Source organism: Corvus moneduloides, chromosome Z (genome assembly GCF_009650955.1).
Source record: "Corvus moneduloides isolate bCorMon1 chromosome Z, bCorMon1.pri, whole genome shotgun sequence".
Classification (NCBI taxonomy): Eukaryota; Metazoa; Chordata; class Aves; order Passeriformes; family Corvidae; genus Corvus; species Corvus moneduloides.
Window position 1 is genome coordinate 25,437,322 of NC_045511.1, and position 15,589 is coordinate 25,452,910.

General features: G+C 48.6%; 1 long non-coding RNA gene across 1 annotated transcript; it reads right to left on the reverse strand.

Moving 5' to 3' along the window:
- Nucleotides 1-1,396: 1,396 nt before the first annotated feature.
- Nucleotides 1,397-3,788, reverse strand: LOC116438129. Its single transcript, XR_004237599.1, has 3 exons — nucleotides 3,595-3,788; nucleotides 2,520-2,640; nucleotides 1,397-1,879 (listed from the first exon to the last, which is right to left on the reverse strand). It is a non-coding gene; the product is annotated as an uncharacterized LOC116438129 (long non-coding RNA).
- Nucleotides 3,789-15,589: the final 11,801 nt, after the last annotated feature.

Genomic DNA, 15,589 nt, shown 5'->3' on the forward strand with positions numbered 1-15,589 from the left:
AAATTATAAAGTTTAAATTGAGTGTGGCCTCATTCCTGACACCACACAAGTATCAATCTACTTACGTAAATACCCCTACACCTGTAATTATCCAACTCTGCAGGTATATAAACAGAACTAAATCAGGAGGGATTGCAGGCACCGATGCTCCCAGGCTCTCCCTCGGTCTCTTCCTCCTGTGCAGAGCAGCTCTCCTGGACGGGGACAGCAGATGGGACACCTGGCAAGCAAAGGGAACACTGAGTCAGGATCGGGACGTTTCCCTTGGCAGCAGCTGCACTTCCATCAGGGAAGAGAAATCTCAGAGCCTCCCCAGGAGGCTTAGAAAGAAAAACCAGGCCCAGCGGGCCAGGCTGTGGCGAGCGCAGCCCCGGCGGGACCGTCCCGCAGCCCCCGGCAGCGCGGCACAGCCGGCACCGCTGCCGGGCCCTGCCGGCACAGCTGCCTTGCCCAAGGACAGCCCCTGTGCTGGCCGGGGCAGCCGCGCTGAGCGGCCCCAGCACGGGCAGGGCCCGCTCCTGCCCAGCCGGCCAGTGCCCGCGGCCAAAGCCCACGCCAGCCTCACGCCCACCCTGCCTCACCGGCCCTGGGGCCTCAGCCAGGGTCTCGGGCGGCAGCAGCAGGTCCCCGTTCACTGCTCTTGCTGTGGCCTTCAGCTTCTCCCCGCTGGTTCTCATCAGTCCTGGGTCTTCTCAAGGACTTCAGGGCAGCTGTGGCAAAAGTGGAGGCTCTGGAATTGGTTCCACAGCCTGGCAGAGCTGCAGGCCCAGACCCCTCTGTGCTCCCTGCTGGCCCCCTCCATCCCCTCAGCCCTGCCATCCCCTCAGCAAACCCCCAGACCCCTCCCAGTTCCTGCAGACCCTCAAATTCCTCTCACCCCCCTCACTCCCTTCAAACCCATTGAGTCCCCTTAGGCCTGCCACCCCCCTCAGCCTGTGCCTCTTCCGTTGCGGAACTTCTACTCCTCAGTCCCACCATTCATTCCCCACTTTTCCCAGTTCCCTCAGCCCCACTGTTCCCCTCAGCTCCCTCTAGAGCCCTCAGTTCCTGCCACTCCGCTCAGTCCTCCCAGTTCCCTCAGTCCTAACACCCCCCTTAGCCTGTGCCACTTCCCTGTCCCCTCAGTCCCCACCATCCACACCTCTCTGCTCCACCATTTCCTTCAGCTCTCCCAGTCCCTTCAATCCCCACCATTCCCCTCTGCTCCCCCACCATCCCTTCAGCCCCACCAGCACCTCAACGTCACCGTCCCTTCAGTGTCACCTCTCCCCAGCCCCCTCTGGCTCACCGTCCTCCAGCAGCTCCTCAGGGCACAGTGCCTGCGGCCACCAGCAGCTCCCACCGCTCCAGGGACACCGGGGCTGCAGCTGCTGCTCCGCCCGGCCCGGCCGCCAGCTCGGAGCCAGCACAGGAAGAGGGGACAGAGGGGGCACAGGGGCAACAGCAAGAGGTGAGAGAGGAAGCAGAGAAAGAGCTTAAAAAGCAGCCTATATTTATTCAAATATCAACCTATCTGTCTAAAGTTCCATATACCTACAGATATATAAATATAACTATGTCCATTTATAACGTAACTAAACATCTATAAATGCAACTGTGCACATCTATAAATATAACTACATATATAAAAAACAACTATATACATCTACAACTGGATATATAAATTTAACTACTCAGATCTATTACTACAACTATATAGACATAGAAATACAACTATATAAATCTCTAAATATAACTACATAGATACATAAATATAACTGTACACATCTATAAGTGGAACTACAGAGGGATTGCACCTGCCTGATCTTCTCACAGGCTCTCCCTCTGTCTCTTCTTCCCACTCAGGGCAGCCCTCCTGGAGAGGTCAATCAGATGGAATCTGGGAAGCAAAGGGAACACTGAGCCAATATTGGCCCTTGTGCACATTTCCCTTGGGCAGCAATGGTCCTTCTTCTGAGGGACTGTTAAAGATGGCCTCAAAGGCAGACTCTCACTTGGGAATTTGAAGGCTGCTCATTCGAGAACAGGGAGCATTCCAAGTTTTCAAAACCTCCAAAGGTTTGAAGCATCCCGATAGAGTCTCAGCACCCACAGTGCAAATGTCACCCACAAGAGCTTGAAGCACAGACAGTCCCAGCTCCCACACAGAAGTCCAGCCTTGTTCCTCCTCTGTGCTGACAGAGACACCTCAGTCCTCACTGAAACGGCTGAAGCTGACGGGTGCTGTGAGCTGGGTTATGAACCACATTGGGACACCCGGGTTGGTGACACAACTCCCACAGGGTCAGGGTTACTCACGGCTCTCTGGCCACAGCACAGCACTCGGTGTCAGTGCCTCTGGAGAAGCGTGGAGGGCAGGGCTCGGGGAGGCTGTGCCAGGGCAGGATTTGAACGAAAGGCACCAGGGAGCACCAACCCTGCAGACGAGAACTCAACTCTTCTCATCTCCCTTCCTGCCAGAGGCAGGCTCAGAGCAGCCGCCTCAGAGCTCTCTAAAGCAGTGTGGGCTCTCTCCTTACCAGGCTCCTCGGGCTCTGGGGAACTGTTCCCGCAGCTCTCGGTGCCAGGCAAAGCTCCCTCTGCTGCAGCCCTGTTCCCGGCCTCCCCTCCTGAAGACTCAGGGGCAACATTAATATTCCCCTTGAAAGAGAACCAGAAAGAAAGAAACCCAAAGATCACTCCATATTTTCTTGGAATTACTTCAGGGGTACAATACATCAGAGCCTGCCACATTTCCTTCTCTTGAGGAAGAAAATGCTTTTGAAAACTGCTATGTATGAGATTACAGAAGACAGAAGTTCATCACACTTGGGAATGAGATAGTGGGGATCCCAAAAAAATCCCACTTGCCACCTTGACTCTGCCCTTCCTGGCTAATAAATCTGCAGCAGGCAGTGGGTCTGCATATTAAACAAAACAGAGAAATTCTTTGGCAAAGTTGTATAATAATACACAAAAAGGCCTGTGCCAACACAGGAACTGAAAAGTCCAGACACGTCTGGGAAGAGGCAAGAGTTAGGAGGAAGGGGATTCCTAAACCAAAGAGGGAATCTGTCAAACACAAGGACTCATGGTCCCTGACCGAATTGCTCTTCCATACAGAAGAAGCCCCTGGGCTTAAAGGAGTCCTTAACCCTTTCATGTCCAGCATCATCATTGTCCTGCTCACCAATCACACAAGTCATGGGGCCTGAAAACCAACACATCTGCCCCCTAAAAGCTCCACTGCTCACACACTTTCATCCCTTGTTCCTAACAAGAAGTCTGGCCCCCAAAGGCCTTCAACGATGGAGAAGACTGACTTCTCAAACACAGTCCAAAAGCTGCCAAAGCTTCCACTTCATCACCACAAATGCCCCTGCACCAGGGATTCTTCCCAGCAAAAGGAGCACCCAAACCTGGCCACCACAGGCTCACACCTCTCATCCTCACTAAGGGGGGAGACTTTGTCATCCCTCTTCTCTTAGAAATCTTGCTTGACCAACAAGAATTCAATCCCTAAATAATCATGAAATCAATTCAACTAAAGAAGCCTTTGCAGCAACGTTCACAAGCTCTCAGCCCAGCCCCTTCATTCCCACCCAGTGGAGTTACCTGAGCAAAGGAGACCTTTCAGCCACGGATCTCCTGATCTCCCGAATCATTTGCTCGACCTGAAGACCCAGATCCGCTGAAGGCAATTCCTCTTGCCCAGGTGCATATTGTGACCCGCTGGAGGCCGTCGATGCTGCACAAGCAGCACTGCCAGCTGGAGCACTGGAGGCTGAACTGCCCGGCGTGGCTGCAGGAATCCAAACACATTGGTCAGGCTCCCGAATGTGGCTTTGGGACACAGAGCTTTATTGCTGCCTTGCAGCAAACTCAATTCCAGAAATGTATTCCAACTTCCCAGGGGATTGGAAGACTGATTTCTTCCTCTTGAATAGTGTTTCTTCTAATTGATGGGTATGTATATTAAAGGATGGATTGTAAGGATGGTCTACACACACAAAGACTTTATAATCACAGCCTTTTCCACTTCCCCAGTAGCTTTTGGATGTGGCTGCTTCTGAGTTTCTCATCCCAACAGACCACAGAAAGTGGATTCACCCAGGAAGAGCCCAGATCTGCAGACACACATGCTAAAATTCAACTGTGATTGTATTGTAAAAAGCAACCTTGTGGGTGAGGCCGTATTCTGCAGCTGCAGCAGTTCTGGGGACACACAGAGCTCACTGAAATTTAATAGCCTTCTTTGCAGGAGAGACAATCTGCAAACTCTGCAATATCCTGTCAGCATCCTAGTTGGGCTTCATTCAGTGAAAGATGGGAGTTCACCTGACACTGAGCAGTTGTGGACAAATGCTTTTTGCCTCACCACTGGCAGTTCCTTCCACTCCCATCAGTTGTGGGCAGCCAGGACCTGGGGCTGAATGTGCCGCTCAGCCCAGCCCAGCCCGGCTGCCTGCCCAGACTCTAGCATGGCCAGAGGGGACAGAGGCAGCAGAGTGGGGACAGAGGTGGCAGAGCAGCAGATGCCTCGACAGGTACCAAGAGACGTACCTAATTATCCATTGACATAGAGCATGTGAAAGAGCGGCCTCTAGAATGAAAATCTTAGCTTGCTAAGTGTCACTATAAACATCTAGAAGTGTAACTAGAGGGAGAGGGGTTCCAGCCGCCCCATCTTCACAGCTGCGCTGTTGCTACCTCGAGCTCTGCAGCTTCTGTGCCGGAGTGCAAGGAGTTGTGATCTCTTAAAAGCATCTTGAAAGCGAAGCCGCTCACCAGGATCAGCTACACACTCACACGCATGCACGCTCAAATGCACGGACAGCTTCAGTAATATGGGTCGACGGCAAAGAGGCAGGAAGAGTCTTTGCATAGAGTTCCACAGGAGCAGTTCATTGCTTCCACACTGTGAAGAATTCCAGAGGCCAAGATGAGAACAATGGAAAGCTCAAGTTTAAGTACAGGAGTGAGGCAAGCACCAGAAACCAATGGTCTGTGGGCATGGGGGCGGTACAAAGGTGGGACTAGGGAACGGAGACTAATGGTGAAACTCTGGGGGAGCGGTGAGGGGCAGAGGCCAATGGGGGGAACCTGGAGTGGAGAGCTTCCTATGGCATGGAACAGGTAAGGTAGCAAGGGGGTGGAGCAGCCAACAGCCAACCGGGGAAGCAGAACTGGGGTAGATTACCGTAACAGAACAAAGCATTTTGGGAGAGGCTTCTCTTCTCACCCTAACTGGTCTCTGGTACTAGGGACTGTCTTACCCCAGAACTCTGTCCTTTGTACCACAGGCTAACTGGCCACCACAGCTTTCCCTGGGCTGCCGTGCCCAGAGCTGTCCTCCTGCAGAGGTTCAGCACATGGGCATGGAGGAAGCCAAGGGCTGCAGAGCCCCTGCACAGCTGCCATGGAGCTCTTGCCAAGCCCTGCCCAGCAGCAGCCCCTTCCGGCCCTTGCCAGCACCTTGGGCTGACTCAGGGCAGTGTGGAGAGGAAGGTGGGCAGCAGAGCCTGGCACATCCATACCTGGGCTTCTTGGGCTGCTGGAGCTTCCTGCATTTCTCCAGTCTTCTTTGGTGTGTCCTCCTCCTTTTCCTTTCTGGCTGGTATTCCCTGTCTACTGGCCAGGCCTCTGCTCGCTGTCTTTTCCTTCTCTTTTTCTCTTCCTGGGGCTAGCAGCCTACAAGCCTTTAGCCACAAAGTTGGATTAGAGAGGCAAAGGTGGGAGGCACGAGCGCAGCCCCTTCTTGTTGGAACCAATGTGGGCTCCTTTTACCTTCCTGACGCAGAAAGGCTCGTCAGGGCTTCGGCCTTGGCCAGCAACTCTGGGGAGCTCTGGTGGATGTTTGGAGACAAAGCTGGAGGTGCCTGAAGCAGAAATTCTGGAGATGAGAGGTGGCAAGGGACAGCCTGGAGGAGGAAGGGAGTGATTTCCAAATGGCCCCCTTAGCTCCACAGAGAAGACGCTGCTTTGCATCAGCCCCCTCTGGCACAGTGCAACTGCCCCCAAAGAGACTGGAGGGAGCTAGGATGAGCTGGGGTCTGAGCAAAAGGCCTCTCAAGTGACAGCTCTCTCCCTGCCACTTCTTTAATTTGCAAGTATTTTGTACATAAGGCATTGGGCAAGCAACCTGTGGAGTTTTCATTAACGTGTCAGTGTGGGGGGCAGGAGGGAGGGAGGGAAGAAAGGAAGGGATGAAGGGAGGGAGGGAGGGAAGGAGGAAAGGAAGAAGAGGGAAGGGAGGGAGGAAGGGAGGGAGGAAGGGAGGAAGTGTGCCGGTTTGGCCAAATTTAGAAATACATCCTCTGAGAGAAGGCAGGTTATAAACCACCCCTCCCCCACCAGGTTCAGGAAAAAAAGAAACTTTTTCCTCAAAGGAAAGTGAAAGAGATAAAAACTATTTATTTAACAAACACATGGGGAAGGATAATAATGCTAAATAATAAAATCTCTCGCTGTGGAGAAAAACCTGGGAAAATGTTACAGTCCTCCCTTTGGTCTCCCTCCTCCTTGGAGCTGGGACTTGGCCCAGGGCCAGGCCCTCTGTGCTCAGTGGAAAGTCCTCCCGATGTGTTCTGATATGGAAGCAGTCCAGCAGAAAAAGGAAAAAACCCCGAAATTCCCAGAAAAACAAAGTTCAACTCTCTGGAGAAAAAAAAAAATAAAAAAAAACGAAAAATGGCTGAACAAGCAAGCAGGGTCCTTTCTCTGCTCCCAATCTCCCAGCTGCAGAACGCAGAAGCCAAAAAAAAAAAAAAAATGCTGAGAATGAGAGTGTGCTATCTCTGTCTGCATCCTTGAGGGTTTTTTTCTTCTCTCTCCACTCAGGCTCAGTTTAAAAGCATAGAAAGGTATATATACCAATTTCTGGGCATAGTGCAGCCCAGATAGGGAATACAACATCAAGTCACCCCAAGACAAGACAGAAGGATGGAAGGAAGGAAGGGAGGAAGGCCAGAGGTTGCAGAGTTGTGCTGTCAGGAGGAGGCACAGCAGCTCCTTGGCCCCATGACAAACTGCCCGCCTCTCTGGGACACATTGTGCCAGGCTTTGTACAGCTGCCATACCTCTGCTCTTTGGACCTCCAGCACTGTGGCCTCTTCTCCATCTCCTTGCCAGGTGTCTGGCACAGAGGGGGATGCATCCGGATCGCTTTCTGCCTGGGGCTTGTCGTCTTCTCTTCCTGCAGGGCCACTTTGCTCTTCCCTGTGCATCTCTAGAAAGCAAAAGCACGTGCAGCAAAGTGACAACTTGGAAGACAAGAACAAAGAAAGCAAGACCCCACACTGCTTGGCCTCTTGATGCTGAGGTTTCTGGGGCCCTGAGTCCCAGGCTGGGACAAGGCTCTGCTCCTGCTCCTAGCTGTGGATGTGTCCGTGGGCGCTGGGGTCTCCTGCGGTTCAGCCACTGCCTTGGCAAAGATGTCGTCCAAGTTCTCCATCAAAAAGGCCACCAGAGCATTCACCTGCACACAGGAAAGCCTTGCTCGCAGCCCAGAGGCCCAAGAGCGTGCCAAGCAGCTCCTGCCATCACGGCTGAGCCTTGCCTCTGCACAGAAGGAAGGCGCTGGCTGGGGGCAGCTCTTGCAGGCAGCTCCCGCAGCAACCTTGGCTGGACACAGGGGGCCGCCAGGCACAGGCACCTCTGGGCAGCCAAGTTGCCTTTGGCTAGGAAGGCTGCAGCCGGCTGCTGAAGCCAGCCTTACCTTCTTGTTCCTGGCCAGCATGGCCTCGAGCTCCAGCTGCTCCTCCTGCGGTGGGCTCAGCAGCTTTGGCCCCAGGCAGACGGCCAGGCTGCTGCAGGTCATTCTGCTGCTGGACACGTGCTGGCCGACGAGTCGAAGCAGTGCCAGCAGCTGCCTGAGGAGGAGCAGGTTTGCTGCGGGCAACTTCTTGGCCCCCCGAGGGAACAGGAAGGCAGCGTCCATCAACAGGCCCACGTTGCCCACGGCCGCTCCCAGAGCTGGCCCCAAGCAGGGGGCAGAACCAGGTTGTATGTTAGTTATAGAGGTTCAGTATTTAGATATCTGGGGAAGAACAATGTAAGGTTGACTTTTGTTTCCGAGCATTGGTGTAATTGCTCTATTGGGTGTATGATACAGTTTTTTCCTCATAATTCTTCTTGTGACCAATAGAGTTCCAGTTCTTTTGGAATCCACCTACTTTAGAGCCATCAGTAACAATCGTCCATCGTGTTATGTCACAACTGTTCTTCAGTTTGCATTTTCTTATCCTTTTTTCCTTAGCTTGTTCCTCGTTTACATCCTCCCCAATGCTGTTTGTTCCTTTCTCACAACCTTCCCATGGAAAAAAGTTTTTCCCTGTGTACATGCTCAAGTCCTTCTTCTGTCTTACGTGCTTTGGTTCTTCTGTTTTATGGCTGGTTCACAATATGTCCATTTTCTAGTAAAAACATGGTTTCCACATTTCCCCCTTTCTTTCCTTGAACCAGCCATATGCTATGTATTGATTTCTGCACCATTCTAGAAATGCAAGTGATTAAACATGGCAAAACAATCAATAAACAAATAAACACACCCCCTATAGTAAGAATGAGTTTGACAATATCTTTCAACCACCCAGTAAGCCCGAATCCTTCCAACCATGTGTCTAGTCCGTGTCCTGTCGTGATCTTTTTCATGTTCTCCTGTATTTCCTTAAGCCTTCTATGGATGGATACAGAATGATCAGATAAATTCATACAACACGTTCCTTCAAAATCCTCACAACCATGTCCCTGCGCTAGCAGCAAAAAGTCAATAGCAGCCCTATTCTGTAATAATGCATGCCTTACACTGCATCAACTAACATGTCAGTGATAATGTTCGATGTGATGTTTTAATTGTTTGGCTGTCCAGCAAGCCAGCTTTTCTAGGTTACGTAAGGCTCTGGCTGCAGCGACACCTGGTGTTAAGAAGGAAGTAATAACCCATGATGGTGTTGACCAAAACTGAATCTTTCCATTACATTCAGGACCTAACTGAGACACACTTCATCGTGACCATTCTTTTTAAGTTCTTTGTAAAGTTCCATACAGTGTGATTTAGTAAGTCTGTCTTGGAAGGTGTGAACAAAGTAAGTTTTCCCAAACAACATGGTCCTCCTATCACTTGTGATGGTATCCCTTGCCATGCCCGATCCCCACAAATTAAAAATATGCCAGGTGGTAGCTGTTTAGCTGTATCATTGTTCCAAAGAGCGGCAGATGGATTGTTTAATTCATGCACAAATCGGTGTGGGCAAAACAAATACTCATTCTGCTGGCACCCTATTTTCCGAGTTTGATATGGAACACATTGATGGTATTCTGGTGCTTTGGGTGAGATTTTTTGGAAATAGTCATAATTTATTTCCTGGTCTTGCTGTCTGGTTCTATTAAAATGTGCCAGGACACCGCAAACATTACTAAATTCAACATAACTGCCATTCTTTCCCATTGAACCTAACAGTGTAAGCTCTTGGGGCTCTACTGAAGTTGCATTAAGTGCCAAAAGCAAGTCCTTAGTACAATTAGCTATGGCTCCTGCTGCTTGTGAACCAGCCGATAATGTAGCATGAAGCATTGTAGCATTACAGGTAGCAGGAATTGGTCTATTTATATATCCCTTAAATCGTTCAGGGTTAAAGTCAGGTATGCCTATCAAGCAAGTACGGAATGAATCCTGCTTAGTAACATTAGCAAAGATAACCCACACATTGTGTCGTGGCACTACTTCCAGAATATTGTGTGCTTTGACTGCTGTCATAAGGTGTTGCAGTGACTGCTTGACCACAGCCCAAGCTAGCTCCGGCAGTGTGTGGCATGAGTGGGGAGCAACCAAAGGCACGAGGCTTTAAAGTTGCTCCTCTGGAGTCCAGCTCTGCCCAGAGGAGCTGGAGCTCCAGTTGCTGTGGCTGTCAGCAGCCCTCGAGGAAGGGAAAGATAAAAAGTCGCGGGGAGGCTTGCCATGGGATACAATTCGAGCTTTATTTGAAGAGGATCCACAATGAACAAGCAAACAGTTGCGGGGTTACACCACCTTATAAAGGGGAGTTGAACAGGGGGAGCAGCCCAACTAGGGACCAATGGGAGGATTAGAAGGGGGGGGCGTTGGAGGGGAGTACCTACACCTGGTCCAATGGTCTTGGTGGGTGGAGGGAGAGGGGTCACATGCCCCAATGGGGCGTGGAGGTTTAGGGGATTTCCAAGGGAGAGGTATCAGAAGGGGCAGGGTCTCAGGGGATTGACAGGGACCATATAAGGACAATTTAGGGAGGGCTTCGGTGATGGGCATAGAACTGCCCAGAACTCTGGGGGCGGGGGTTTGGGTGATTGGCAGGGAAGGTGCCAGAACAAACCATATTAGGAGCACCAGGGGAGCGGCTTGGAATTGGAGCAGACCCACTGGGAATAGGGGTGGGGGAAATAAGGACAAACCATTGTGGTACAGAGAACATACAGAAATATAATAAAACATTGCACCACAATAAGGCTTAACAGTAAAAATGTGATCACTGAAATTTTCCCACTAGACCCCATTTTTCCTGCATTCTCTCCTTCCAGTGCGCTAAAAGCCATGACCAGTCATCCTCAGGTACCCACCAATCTTCAGCCTCTTTTGGCAAAGGAATCTTGTTCCAACACAAAACTTGTTCTACTCCTACTTTACGTTCCTCTGCAGAATGTATTTCTTTACATTTTTTCGTAACAAGATTAATACTACTGCAATACCACCTTGCATCACAAGCATACACACAATACCCACGGTTTACACTTTCCACAGTCTGAATCAGGACATTTGAGCTGTAGCTGAAGTGAGATTTCAATTTTCGGTATCAGCACACAGGTTGGGATCGCTGTCTTTCCCCAGCCATGGTTTCACCCACTTCACAGGCACCCAGCGTGATCCTGTATCTGTGGAAACACATGCATATCCCCTTCCCCAGGTTAGTAATTGCATTGGTCCTTCCCACTGCCCTGTAGCCCCATTTTTTACCCATACTCTCCCGCTGTCCCGTGGAGTTTCATTCAAGTCTCCTTTTAGTCCTGCCCCGTGTTTTACCGCAGGAGGAACAAGAGTATGACTTAGGATACGTCAATAATTCATTACATAGACAGCTTTTTCCAAGTGGGCTTGAGGCAAAGGGACAATTCTCCCCCTTTTTGTTTGTGAAGCAATTGCTTCAGGGCATGATGGGTATGTTCCACGATAGCTTGTCCTGTGGGAGAATGTGGAGTCCCAGTGATATGAACAATACTCCATAAATTACAAAAGGTGGCAAAATCACGACTGGTATAACCCAGGCCTTTATCAGTTTTCAAGGTATGTGGAATCCCAAGGGCAGCATAGCTGTGCATAAATGTTTTAGAACATGTTTCGTGGTTTCTCCTATTTGTACAGTGGCCCAGACTGCAGAAGAGAAACAGTCAACAGACACATGAATAAACTGAAGTTGGCCAAACTCTGGAAAATGCGTCACATCTATTTGCCATAATTCCAAGGGTCCAAGTCCTCTAGGATTAACTGCTGTTCCCAATGGCTGATGAAGTTGTTGACAATCACTGCAAGATGCCACAATAGCTCGTGCATCAGTCCAGGAAACGTGAAATTGTTGGTGCAGGACCTTTGCTGATTGGTAAAAAAATTGATGCAACTGCGCTGCTTATTAAAACTTATTTCCAGCAGGAGCAGCCCAGGCAGGAGAAACTGAGTAATCTGCTGGTGCATCGCCTTTGGCTGGGCTACCCTGACACTTAGAATGACTGAGAATATGAGGAACAAAATAAACACAGTGTCCCTTTGATAAAGCAAAAAGCAAGCGGCGAAAAAGCAAATATAGGTCATGGTTATTCAATTCCTTTGACAGGGCATGTTCTAAGCGACAAGTTACTCCTGCCACATAAAGTGTATCACATACAACATTAATTGGCTGATTATTCCATTTTTCAAGTACTACTGCTACTGCCAATAATTCTAAGTACTAAGCAGAGTGGCTGTTTGTTTCATGTAAAACTTCCTGTTTCCACTGCCCTTTCTCTCTCCAAACATAAGCAGCCTTCCCAGTTCTGCCACTGGCATCTGTGAAAATTGTTATTCCTTGAACCGGCTTAGAAGAACAAAGGGATTTTGAAATCATCTCAGTATTTGTTACAAATGTGAACATTTTATGTCCTGGCATATGAACACCGAGTTTGCCTGTAAACTCCAAAGTAGTAATTTGCAAGTCTCTGCTATGTTTTAGCGTCCAATTTAAATATACTCGAGTTGTTGGCATAATGATTTCTGCAGGCTCAGATCCAGGTATTTCTATTACCCGGTTTAGGCTTTTCATTATAATATGGGCTAATAATTCCACAGGTCTCATTATAGTTTTCTTTGGTTGTGCTGGCAAAAAGATCCATTCTAATATACACAATGGATCTGGCTGTTGGGCCTATTGAAACATAACTGCAAACACATGAGCTCTTTGGCTAAATATAGCTACTGCAATATTCAGATCTGGATTCCAGCAGAATGTATAGCCTTGTACAACTTTTTTGCCCAATATTTTCAAGAGCCTTTTGTGCTGCTTCAGTTAAGTTTCAAGGAGTATTAACACTCACTCCTCCTGACAATAAATTTAACAGAGGCAGTAAATCTGAATTGGTGATATCACATATTGTCTGAACCCAATTAATGTCACCTACTATTTTTTGAACATTGTTAAGGGTTTTAATAGTAGGGTTTAACTAATTTTCTGTGGTCTTACTGTGGTTTGATCTATTATTGAACCCAAATATTTCCAAGGTGGCATCTGTTGTATTTTTTCTGGCGCGATAAGCAATCCCTTCATTTTTAACTGTTGTTCTAATTCTGTAATAATTTGTTCTCTGTCCAATTGCATTCCTGCAATCAAAAGATCATCCATATAATGATAAATAATCAATTCTGGATGCTGTTGCCTGAATGGCGTCAACACCCAGGCCACAAACAATTGGCACATAGTAGGGGAGTTTTTCATACCTTGTGGCAAAACAGTCCATTTATATCTCTTGTAGGGTTCTTGCTTGTTAACAGAGGGAACAGAAAAAGCAAATTTTTCTCAATCTTCTGGATGCAATGGAATAGTGAAAAAACAATCTTTTAAATCAATTATCAATATTTCCCAATGTTTTGGAATCATATTGGGGAATGGTAATCCTGGCTGAAGTGTTCCCATGTCTTCCATTACCTTATTTACTTCCCTTAAATAATGTAACAAACGCCACTTTTGAGGAATAGTAAAAATAGGTGTGTTCTGTGGACTTATGGATGGTGCCAAGTGTCCTTTCTGGACTTGTTCTTGCACCAGTTCTGTTATGGGGGCCAGTTTTTCTGAACTTAATGGCCATTGATCTATCCAGATTGGTTCAGTCACTTTCCATTTAAGTTTTAATAGAGGAGGATGCCCACCCTCAATGGCCACCCCTAAAAAGGTGATTTTGTTACCAGGGTTGCACCCAACTGACTTGAAACATCCCTTCCCAATAAATTCTGTGGGATAGGCATAACATACAGCCTCACAGTACACTGGCTACCATCCGAAAGCCTACAGGATACAATATCAGCACTTATCCAGGTATTTTGCTGTCCACCCACACCCCCAGTCACTCTTTCTGCATTTCTTATGGGCCATTTTTTCATCCAGTTGTTAATTCCAATTATAGTGACATCTGCTCCTGTATCAACTAACATTGTCAATTTGCAAGCACTCCCGTCTTTCTATGTTAGCAAAACTTTGCATTGTGGCTTTGAATTTTTTATATCCATTGCTAGATAAATGTGTGGACTACCAGTGGATCTAAAGCCACCTGTGCCACGCAGCTGATTTGTTGCCTTAGGTACAAAGATTGGAATGGTATCAATTGCCCAATTTCTTCTCCCTCTGGTATTCGCACTGGAGGATTTGGAGCCCAAACCATGATGCATATGACCGCCCTGATAGTCTGCATCAATAACCCCTGGCAGCACAAACACTCCTTGACGGGAGGTTGACGACCGGCCCAGCAAAAGCGCACTTAATCCTTTCCCTAATGGTCCCTTTGCATTGGTAGGGACACACTGCACTTGTGAGTCAAGCAATGTTACTTCCCGGGCTGTGGAAACGTCCACTCTGTCACTCCCTGAGGTGGCGGCGAAGAGGCGATCCAAGCAGCCCTCTGCTGGCTCCCTGTGCTGGTCATCGGACTGGGGCCCCCGCGCTCTTCTTCCAGTTTCCCAGTGGGGTACCATCCTTTCTAAAATTTGACCTGCCCTCAAAGGCCCGATGTCCAGTTTTCTGACAATGATTGCAAACCCCAGAAAAGGTAACTTTTTCAGTTTTAGAAGCTCAGCACTGTGCTTTTACATGCCCTTGTTTCCCACATTTAAAACAATGCGGTCCCTTATCTCCCTGACCTTGTTTTACAAGCGGCTTTACAGCCGCAGCAAATGCTTCAGCCATTAAGATGGCATTTTCTGCCAGCATCCCAACTTTCTCACATGCCTCCATCATATCTACTATGGAAGCAGTGCGAGGGAGTGCCATCAGAATTCTTTTGCATGCTGAATTAGCATTTTGAACTGCTAGGGACGTAAGGACAGAATCCCTTGCTGCTTCAGGAACAGCGGACCTTTGAATACTTTCTCGCAATCAATCCAAAAAGGACATGTATGTTTCGGTTGGTCCTTGTGTTACTTTAATACAAGGTGGCACTATTTTGCCATCCTCAGGCATTTGCCTCAGAGCCTCTCGAGCTGCATGGGCTGACTGAGGTAAAATCTGTACATGCATTCAGCTCTGTACTTGAACATCAGTAAATGCACTTGTTCCTGTTAGCATTTCTACTGATGCAAATTTCAAAGGGTCACCATCATCCCTGTCTAAGTCAGCTACAGCAGCTTGCTGACATAAGTCAGTCCACTTAGAGTTCCACAATATATATTGCATCCCTGTGAGTAATAATTGCATTAATTGTTGACAATCGTAAGGACAAAGAATATTGGACCCAAAGATGTTATCAATAAATGACTGTGTGTAAGGATTTTGCAACCCATAATCACGCACTGATTTTCTAGCTTCTTTAATGACCTCCCAAACAAATGGTGTCCAGTGATTAGGTTTACAGCCCCCGTCAGGATTTGAGCCTCCCAACACTACTGGATAAGCCCCAGGAATAAATTCTCCCTCTATTATGGCATTCTGTAGAACTCCTTTCCAGCATTTCTCTAAATAGCTTGGCCCTGACCCATCACTTGGCCCTGATCCACCACCCGCTGATCCACCCCCCCCACCCCGTTTGTCTTCCCTCTCTCCTCCGTAACTCTTCTGCTTCCATTTCCTTACGTCTAATCCGCTGCAAACGATCCCAGTCTGACTCTCCCCTTAAACCCTGAGTTACTTGGTTAAGTCTTTCCTCCCGTCTGATGTTCCGTATGTCACTTTCCCATAAGGTTCGCAGCAGTCTCTCCCACTCCACATTCTGTTGTTCTCATTATTGCTGTTCCATTGCCAGCCATGGACTCTCCTGCTCCTCTATCTTCCAAAGTATCTTGAGACCCCAGTCTGCTGCAGCCGGCGGCAGTGCGGGAACAACACTAGGTGGTGGAGGTGGAAAAGAG